Below are 10,043 nucleotides of genomic sequence, written 5' to 3'. Positions count from 1 at the left end.
CCAGCTGATTTTTTGTATTTTTAGTAGAGACGGGGTTTCACTATGTTGACCAGGATGGTCTCGATCTCTTGACCTCATGATCCACCTGCCTTGGCCTCCCAAAGTGCTGGGATTACAGGCGTGAGTCACCGCGCCCGGCATGAATTTTTTTTTTTGAGAGGGAATTTCGCTCTTGTTGCCCAGGCTGGAGTGCAATGGCGCGATCTCAGCTCACTGCAACCTCCGCCTCCTGGGTTCAAGCATTTCTCCTGCCTCAGCCTCCCGAATAGCTGGGATTACAGACATGCGCCACCACACCTGGCTAATTATTTTTTGTATTTTTGGTAGAAACAGGGTTTCACCATGTTAGACAGCTGGTTTCAAACTCCTGACCTCAGGTGATCCACCGGCCTCGGCCGCCCAAAGTGGTGGGATCACAGGCGTGAGCCATTGCGCCCAGCCTGATATTTCTTTAACTATGAGTAGACTTCTCCAGTGAAACTATCTAGGTCTGGAGAGACCTTTTTCAAGAGTGGGAGGAAAGAGTTAACACAGCAGGTCTGTTTCACTCATTTCTCACTTATCTCTGTAGCCAAGGTGATGGCCGTTGGTCAAGCCCTGAAAACCGAACTCCTGGAATATTCACAGAAACACTGGTGCAGATGTTGCTCTCCACGCCTAAAACAGTGAGCCCAGAGGAACCAGGCTGTCCGCAGGTTTAAAGTGAACAGAAAGATTCATGATGCTTGGCCAGGCACAGTAGCTCACATCTGTAATCCCAGCATTTTGGGAGGCTAAGGCAGGCAGGATCACTTGAGGTCAGCAGTTCAAGACCAGCCTGGCCAGCATGGTGAAACCCCATCTCTACTAAAAATAGAAAAAAATTAGCCAGGTGTGGTGGTGGGCACCTGTGGGAGGCTGAGGCAGGACGATCACTTGAAGCCGGGAGACAGAGGTCGAAGTTAGCCAAGATCACACTACTGCATTCCAGTCTGGGTGACATAGTGAAACTTCATCTCGAAAGAAAAAAAAAAGAAGCTACAGTGAGCTATGATCATGCCACTGCACTCCAGCCTGGGTGATAGAGACCCCATTTCAAAAAAAAAAAAATGAAGAAAAAACGATTCATGATGTCCAACCTCGTGGTTTAGGGCTGTGTTTGGTCACATGGCAGGAATGTTGTCCAGGGTGGAGTGCAATGGTGGAATCTCAGCTCACTGCAAGCTCTGCCTCCTGGGTTCAAGCGATCCTCCTGCCTCAGCCTCCTGAGTAGTTGGGATTGCAGGCACCAGCCACCACACCTGGCTAATTTAAAAAAAAAAATTTTTAGTAGAGACGAGGTTTCACCATGTTGGTCAGGCTGCTCTCAATCTCCTGACTTCAGCTGATCCACTCTCCTCAGCCTCCCAAAGTGCTAGGATTACAGGCATGAGCCATCATGCCCAGCCCACAATTGTTTTTTTTTTAATTCTTTTTCCTCCCCTTTTCCCCCCCAGATGGAGTCTCCCTATGTTGCCTAGGCTGGAGTGCAGTGGTACGACCTCGGCTCACTGCAACCTCCATCTCCCAGGTTCATGTGATTTTCCTGCCTCAGCCTCCCGAGTAGCTGGGATTACAAGTGTCCACCACCACACCCAGCTGATTTTTTAAAATAATACAAATTATTAAAAATTTATTTAAAATAATATTTTTTTTATAATAATGCAAAATTTTTTAATAGAGATGGGGTTTTACCATGTTGGCCAGGCTGGTCTTGAACTCCTAACCTCAGGTGATCCACCCACCTCAGCCTCCCAAAGTGCTAGGATTACAGGCGTGAGCCACCTCGCCTGGCCTTGAATTCATAGTTTTAATAAAACAATTTCTTGTCTTCATGGTGCCACACAACTAGTTTGGTGATTCCCTGGAAGAACCCTCGTGACTCCAGATACAGTCATACTCTAGTGAAGATTTATTACAGCAGAGGACACAATACAAGAACAGCAGGAAGAAGGATATTACTAGATGAAGGTGGGAGAGGTCAAATGCACACTTTCTTATCCTCTCTCTGCAGGGACAGCACAGCCATATCTTTTCCAGGAGAAAACCGCAAGGACCTGTGTGACATGTCCAGGAAATCCAACTTGAGTTCTGGAGTCGAAATTTGTGTGATTAGGCCAGGCGCAGTGGGTCACCCCTGTAATCCTGGCATTCTGGGAGGCCAAGGTAGGAGGATTGCTTGAGTCCAGGAGTTTGAGACTGGCCTGGGCAACATGATGAGACCTCGTTTTTATTTAAAAAAAAAAAAAAAAAAAAAAAAAAATAGGCCGAGCGTGGTGGCTCATGCCTGTAATCCAAGCACTTTGGAGGCCAAGGTGGGTGGATTACCTGAGGTTGGGAGTTCAAGACCAGCCTGACCAACATGGTGAAGCCCCGTCTTAAAAAAAAAAAAAAATAGGCCACTCACGGTGGCTCACGCCTGCTCACTCCCAGCACTTTTGGGAGACCGAGGCGGGTGGATCACAAGGCCAGGAGTTCGAGACCAGTCTGGCCAACATGGTGAAACCCAGTCTCTACTAAAAATTCAAAATTTAGCCGGATGCAGTGGCACACACCTATAGTCCCAGCTACTCAGGAGGTTGAGACAAGAATCACTTGAACCTGGGAGGTGGAGGTTGCAGGGAGCTGAGATCATGCCATTGCACTCCAACCTGGGCGACAGAGTGAGACTCCGCCTCAAAAAAAAATAGCAGCCATAAGAAAGGATGAGTTCTCCAGGCACGGTGGCTCACACCTGTAATCCCAGCACTCTGGGAGGCCGAGGTGGGTGGATCACAAGGTCAGGAGATCGATACCATCCTGGCCAACGTGGTGAAAAACCCCATCTCTACTAAAATACAAAAAACTAGTCAGGCATGGTGGTGGCACACCTGTGGTCCCAGCTACTTGGGAGGCTGAGGCAGGGGAATCACTTGAACCTGGGAGGCGGAGGTCGCAGTGAGCCAAGATTGCACCACTGCACTCCAGCCTGGCAACACAGCAAGACCCCATCTCAAAAAAAAAAAAAAAAAAAGAGAGAACTTGCTCATTCACCCCTGCAAAAATAGTATCAGCCATTGATGAGCGATCTGCCCCCATAACCCGAATAATATCTCCCATTAGGCTCCACCTCCCACATGGGGATCAAATTTCAACATGAGATTTAGGAGAACCAAAGAAATCCACACCCAAACCACCGCTAACACATCACAAAGTAATACAATTAACATAATTAGGTACTGGGGGCCTGGCATGGTGGCTCATGCTTTTAACTTCAGCACTTTGGGAGGCTGAGGCAGGAGGATGGCTTGAGCCCAGGAGTTCAAGACCAGCCTGGGCAACAAAGTGAGATTCCCATCTCTGCAAAAAAATATTTAAAGAAAATAATTGGGTCAGGTGCAGCGGCTTACAACTGTAATTCCAGCACTTTGGGAGGCTGAGGCAGGTGGATCATTTGAGGTCAGGAATTCAAGACCAGCTGGCCAACATGGTGAAATGCTGTCTCTACTAAAAATACAAAAATTAGCTGGGCATGGTGGTGGGCACCTGTAATCCCAGCTACTTGAAAGGCTAAGGCAGGAAAATCACTTGAATCTGGGAGGTGGAGTTTGCAGTGAGCTGAGATTAAGCCACTGCACTCCAGCCTGGGCGACAGAGCGAGACTCTGTCTCAAAAAGAAAGAAAGAAGAAAAAAGGAAAGAAAGAGAGAAACACAGAGAGAGAGGAAGGGGGAAAGGGAGGGAGGGAGAGAGGGAAGGAAAGAAGGAAGGAAGGAAGAGGAAGGAAGGAAGGAGAAAGAAGAAAGGAAAGGAAAGGAAAGGAAAGGAAAGATCTGATTAACGGGGAAAATCTACATGTACACTGAGAAAAAAGGCTGGACGCAGTGGCTCACACCGGTAATCCCAGCACTTTGCGAGGCTGAGGCGGGTAGATCATGAGGTCAGGAGTTCGAGACCAGCCTGACCAACATGGTGAAACCCTGTCTCTACTAAAGATACAAAAATAAAAATTAGCTGGTTGTGGTGGCACACACATGTAATCCAGCTACTAGGGAGGCTGAGACAGGAGAATTGCTTGAACCCGGGAGGCAGCGGTTGCAGTGAGCCGAGATCGCACCATTGCACTCCAGCCTGGGTGACAGGGAGAGACCTCATCTCCAAAGAAAAAAAAAAAAAGAAAATACTTTTCAGATTTCTGCTTTTCTGACAACTGGATGTCCTCACCTGCCAAGCAGTCCTGTGGCCCCCACCCAGGAACTGACTCAGCCCAAGAGGACAACTTTGGTTCCCTATGATTTCATCTCCTTGACCCAACCGATCAGCAGGCCCTCTTCCCTACCCCTTGCCCAACAAACTATCTTGAAAAAATCCCCAATCTCCAAGCCATTGACAAGACTGATGTGAGTAATAACTCCGTCTCCCTCGTGACATAGCTGGCTTCACATCAATGACACTCTTCAATGCCCTGGTCTCGAGTGGATTTCATTTGTGAGGCGGTCAGGAAGCACCCCTTGGGTCATTACAAATATGGAGACATTGTAGAGAACTATTTTAGGGACCCCATCCCATTGAGTGCCATGAATACGGAAAAAAGTCTGTGATTCCATTTACATGTTTTAGAAGTGACAGAAACTCCAAATAAGCTATGTGAGGCCAAGTTGTGCAACAGAATTCAGAATTTATTCAATATTACAGTGTTTGTGTCACAGAGAACATCTCTGTCTCTTATACAGGCAATTTTCCCTGGGGCTCCCGTGCTATTGAACTCTGTAACGTTTATGTTGGAGAGAATCCCTTGGGATGGGGGGGAATCGTCAGCATTCCAATGCAGCATCAGCTAATTCAGATGCAACAAAGACTCTATCAATGCAGAAGCGAGCAAGAGCTTTCGGGAAAGGACAGCTCATTCAACATCAGAGAACTCACAATGGAGGAAAATCGTGTGTGCGTAATGGATGTAAAAATGCTTTGAGTGGTGCCCAGAGCTAATTAGACATCTGGGATTTTGTAGCAGAGCGGGGCCTTGTGAGCATAATGGATGAGGAAGAACCTGCAATCAGAGTTCCATACTTAGACAATATCAGCTAATTCAGTTGGGACTTAAAATGGTCATACGTAATGAAGACGGAAAACTCGGGGAAGCGTGGAAAATACCGAATGTGAGATCATTCACCCTGGAGAGAAGCCTTAGGAGTATAATTAGTGTGGAAAATCACTTGGGGACAAGCTTAGCTTTCTCATCATTGGAGAATTCACACAAAAAGAGAAATGAGCTTGGACAGATCGTGGGAGAACTTGCAGGCGCTAATCAGGCTAATTCATCCCAGAGAAAAACCTTGATGACGAAGAAGGGGAAGAAGTCTTCCAGTTTTTTTCCTTCTTGGATTTCAGAGAATCCTCAGTGATATATAGGGAAACCTGCTGGAGGACTTCAGGGTTTATTAAGATGAACATTAAAGCATTAATCGCATTAATCCCATTAAAGTAGGGATTTAAACATTTTGCTTCTTTAACCCCAATCGAAACTTTCATTTCTTACATTTCTGTTGAGTGAATGAAGCAACAGCAAACATCAATGGTGCACTGGCTTTGCCCTTCAAAACATCATACAGGCTGGGCACAGTGGCTCATGCCTGTAATCCCAGCACTTAGGGAGGCTGAGGCGGCTGGATCACCAGGTCAGGAGATCAAGACCAGCCTGGCCAACATGGTGAAACCCCATCTCTTCTAAAATACAAAAAATTAGCCAGGCGTGGTGGGGGGCACCTGTAATCCCAGCTACTCTGGAAGCTGAGGCAGGGGAATCACTTGAACCCAGGAGGCGGAGGTTGCAGTGAGCCGAGATCCCGCCACTGCACTCCAGTCTGGTGACAGAGTAAGACTCAAATCTCAAAACAAACAAACAAAAACAAACAAAACACATCATACAATATGTGGGGTGCAGAAGGACAGCATTGAGAACTGCTGAGTTTGGTGCCAGAATCTGGCAGTTGCAAATTCTAATACCATGTGGACACATCCGTGGGTGGGGCTCATAGATCTGATTAATTTCCAGAGGCCACATCTCTACCAATGCGGATTATTTGGAGATGGGAAAATGGGGCTGGGGTGCTTTTTCTCCGGGTCTGAGTAAAATGAAATAACTTGTATTTCTAACATACATCAGGAGGATGCCAATTTCTCTTTGTTTTATATTTTCAAAAACAGAGTTGTTTTTTTTTTGAGATGGAGTTTCGCTCTTGTTACCCAGGCTGGAGTGCAATGGCGTGATCTCGGCTCACTGCAACCTCCGCCTCCCGGGTTCAAGCAGTTCTCCTGCCACAGCCTCCCGAGTAGCTGCGACTACAGGCATGCACCACCATGCCCAGCTAATGTTTTGTATTTTTAGTAGAGACAGGGTTTCACCATGTTGACCAGGATGCTCTCGATCTCTTGACCTCGTGATCCACTCGCCTCGGCCTCCCAAAGTGCTGGGATTACAGGCGTGAGCCACCGCACCCGGTCCAGAAACAGAGGTTTAAGGAGGATGGGCTAGAGCTCTTGTGTTCAGCTTCTCATTCATAAGGGAAGAATCAGACATAGTTCTTGTGCTGAAGCTACATAAACACACACGAGAAAACATGTTATTTGACAGAAGTCAGATGACAAGAAAGCTTTCTGTAGTCCTCATCAACTGATAGCTTCTCTCCCAGCAACTTCATTCCTTGTCCTTGGACAAGCATTCTAAGTCTTCCAAAACATATCCCTACAGCAACTCTCCCGTTGAGTTCTTAATAGAAGTGAAGTAGGTGTTGTAGATTTCTGGCTCCTTGCTTTGCTTAGAGAAGCCAGAAAGCAGCTGAGCACGGTGGCTCACTCCTGTAATCCCAGCACTTTGGGAGGCCGAGGCGGGCGGATCACAGGTTTGGGAGTTCGAGATTGGCCTGACCAACATGGTGAAACCCTGTCTCTACTAAAAATATACAAATTAGCTGGGCATGGTAGCATGTACCTGTAATCCCAGCTACTTGGGAGGCTGAAGCAGAAGAATCGCTTGAACTGGGGAGGCGGAGGTTGTAGTGAGCTGAGATCGTGCCACTGCATTCCAGCCTGGGCAACAGGAATGAGACTCTGTCTCAAAACAAAACAAAACAAAAAACCCAAAAAGAAAATGTGGAGAAAAAAGAAGAGAGGTGGGGGAGATGAGGAATAAACAAAATTGCGGGGGGCGGGGGGCTGGAGGAGCTGTGGCTGTGCACACAGAGAATGGCAACTGAGGACACCTTATTCCTGAGAATCTAAAACATCACTCAGGTTGATGGCTAGAGAGTAACCAAAAAGCCTAGTGTCCCACAAGTTTAGTTCCAGCTGCCATCAACTTCTTCCAGTTAGTTCCTTGCTCACACTCCAAACGTCCGGCATTAAAGCCCCACTGAGGCTGAGCGCAGTGGCTCACGACTGTAATCCCAGCACTTTGGGAGGCCGAGGCGGGTGGATCACGAGGTCAAGAGATAGAGACCATCTGGCCGACATGGTGAAACCCCGTCTCTACTAGAAATACAAAAATTAGCCGGGCGTGGTGGCACATGCCTGTAATCCCAGCTACTTGGGAGGCTGAGGCAGGAGAATCACTTGAATCTGGGACATGGAGCAGTGAGCCAAGATCATGCCACTGCACTCCAGCCTGGGCGGCAGAGAGAGACTCTGGCAAAAAAAAAAAACACATTAAAAAAAAATGAATAAAGCCCCACTGAATTGTTATAGTTCATCATTGAGCCTTGTTTTAGATGTCTGGAACTTTCCTGAATATCTCTTTCCTGTCTGTGTCCCCTAGGCCTTGAGGTTAGGACTCAGAGCTGGGATTCCGCTAGGACCAGTCCTGATTCTTATTCCCTCCATATGAGCAACTGACCAACCACTCAATTTCTAATGTCTAAACTTAGGTTGATTTTCCATTGGGAGCCACAGCAGGTGCCACGGGGTTCTGCGAAGGGATGAGGAATGCTTTAGGCTGCAAGTAGCAGAAATCTGCCTAGAAAATAAAGACACGTGGCTTCCAGATCAGTAAGACTGGACGTGGGGCTTCCAGGATAGGACGGCAGCTCAGTGCTGTCACAGGGGACGCAGGCTCTGCCATCCTCAGGCAGAGCATGGTCTTGTTCCCCTTGGCCTTGTTGCCTCGTGACCTCAGGATGGTCCCAGCCACGTCCCCATACGTTTTACCAGCACAGCTAAGTCACCCGCCCACTTCTAACCCAACTGACAGCCTAGGGAACAAGTGGCAAGCTGGCTGCAGTGACCCACCGGCAGGCGGCAGCCCTGGGCTGGCTTCCCTCAGCCCTTCATGGAGTCCCAGCTCCGTGCTCGCCCTCTCCGCCTTTATCTTCTTGCCAAAACCAAGCTCACTTTCCCTCCACAACGAGGGGATTTTCTCCATGGCATAGCTTATTTTGAGTTTGCTTCAATCGCCAAGTTTCTTCTTCAGTGTAATTTTGGCCAGTGCACTGGTCCCAACAGGCCCTACTTGACCTCAGGAGATCTTGTGGCTCACTGATTCTGCTGTCTGGGTTTTTTTGTTTTGTTTTGTTTTGCTTTTTTTTTTTTTGTTTTTTTTGTTTTTTTTGTGACAGAGTTTTGCTCTGTCGCCCAGGCTGGAGGGCAATGGTGCAGTCTCGGCTCATCACAACCTCTGCCTCCCGAGTTCAAGAGATTCTCCTGCCTCAGTCTCCCTGAGGGGATTATAGGCACACACCAAACACACCCGGCTCATTTTGCATTTTTAGTAGAGATGGGGTTTCTCCATGTTGGTCAGGCTGGTCTTGAACTCCCGACTTCAGGTGATCCACCCGCCTTGGCCTCCCAAAGTACTGGGATTACAGGCATGAGACACCATGCCTGGCCTCTACTGTCTGGTTTTTTGGCTCCAGTTTCCAAAAGAGGCCATCTGACTGGCCTGGCTGGCTTTCCCTACATTTTTGAGCCAGATGACGTCATCAAAACTTGTTGGTCAGCCTATATGGGATTCTGGTCCAGTGAACTGTATATTTGGGGGCTGAGAGTGGCAGAGAGGCAGGGTCACATGGCATGACACAGCTGCCTGGGTAGCGGTTTCCACAGAGGGGCCGGGGGTGGCACAGGTGATGGATGGCGCAGTGGCGGAGAACATCCATAGAAGGTTCTCAGAGCCCAACAACCGCCCCTCCATGCCTGGCTAATTTTGTATTTTTAGTAGAGATGGGGTTTCTTCATATTGTTCAGGCTGCTCTTGAACTCCTGACCTCAGGTGATCTGTCCGCCTCGGCCTCCCAAAGTGCTGGGGTCACAGGTGTGAGCCACCGTGCATGGAGGCGCCCAGTAACTGTGTGAGAAGACAAGGCTGCTCTGTCGGGGACAGAGACCCCGTGGAAGGACATGAGGCACCAGTCAAGTGACTGCAAAAGCCATTTCAGCCCTCATAGATGCTGGGAGGAGAGAAGCCCCAGACACAGTGGAGCAGAAATAAACCGGAATACAAGACTCATGAAACTGAGAGCATCGTCACAGATTCTTGAGTCCCAGCAGCCTCAAGGCTTCCATGGCTCAAGATTGTCCCCCAGTCCCCACAGCGGAAATTCCAGTGGCTGCGGGTGGAGAGCCTGAGTTTGCTCATGAACATGGCTTTAGTAGGGGTTGGAAGTGCTCCTTGACTACTAGACTTGGAATCTTGGGGAACTTTTTGTGGCGTTGACGGGCTGAAGAAGGGGGTGTGGGGGCAGGACTCTTTTATTCTTTTCTTTTTGAGACAGACTGTCACTCTGTTGCCTAGGCTGCAGTACAGTGGCACGATCTCAGCTCACTGCAACATCCACTAACCAGGTTCAAGCAATTCTCCTGCCTCAGCCTCCGGAGCAGCTGGGACTACAGGCACGTGCTACCTCGCCCGGCTAATTTACGTATTTTTAGTAGAGACAGGGTTTTCCCGTGTTGGCCAGGCTGATCTGACCTCAGGTGACCTGCCTGCCTTGGCCACCTGAAGTGCTGAGATTACAGGCATGAGCCACTGCGCCTGGCCGGTAATTTCTTATCCAA

The sequence above is a fragment of the Sapajus apella genome, unplaced genomic scaffold (genome assembly GCF_009761245.1).
Source record: "Sapajus apella isolate SASKATOON/1434 unplaced genomic scaffold, GSC_monkey_1.0 scaffold88, whole genome shotgun sequence".
NCBI lineage: Eukaryota > Metazoa > Chordata > Mammalia > Primates > Cebidae > Sapajus > Sapajus apella.
Note: the sequence above shows the minus strand (reverse complement) of the source record.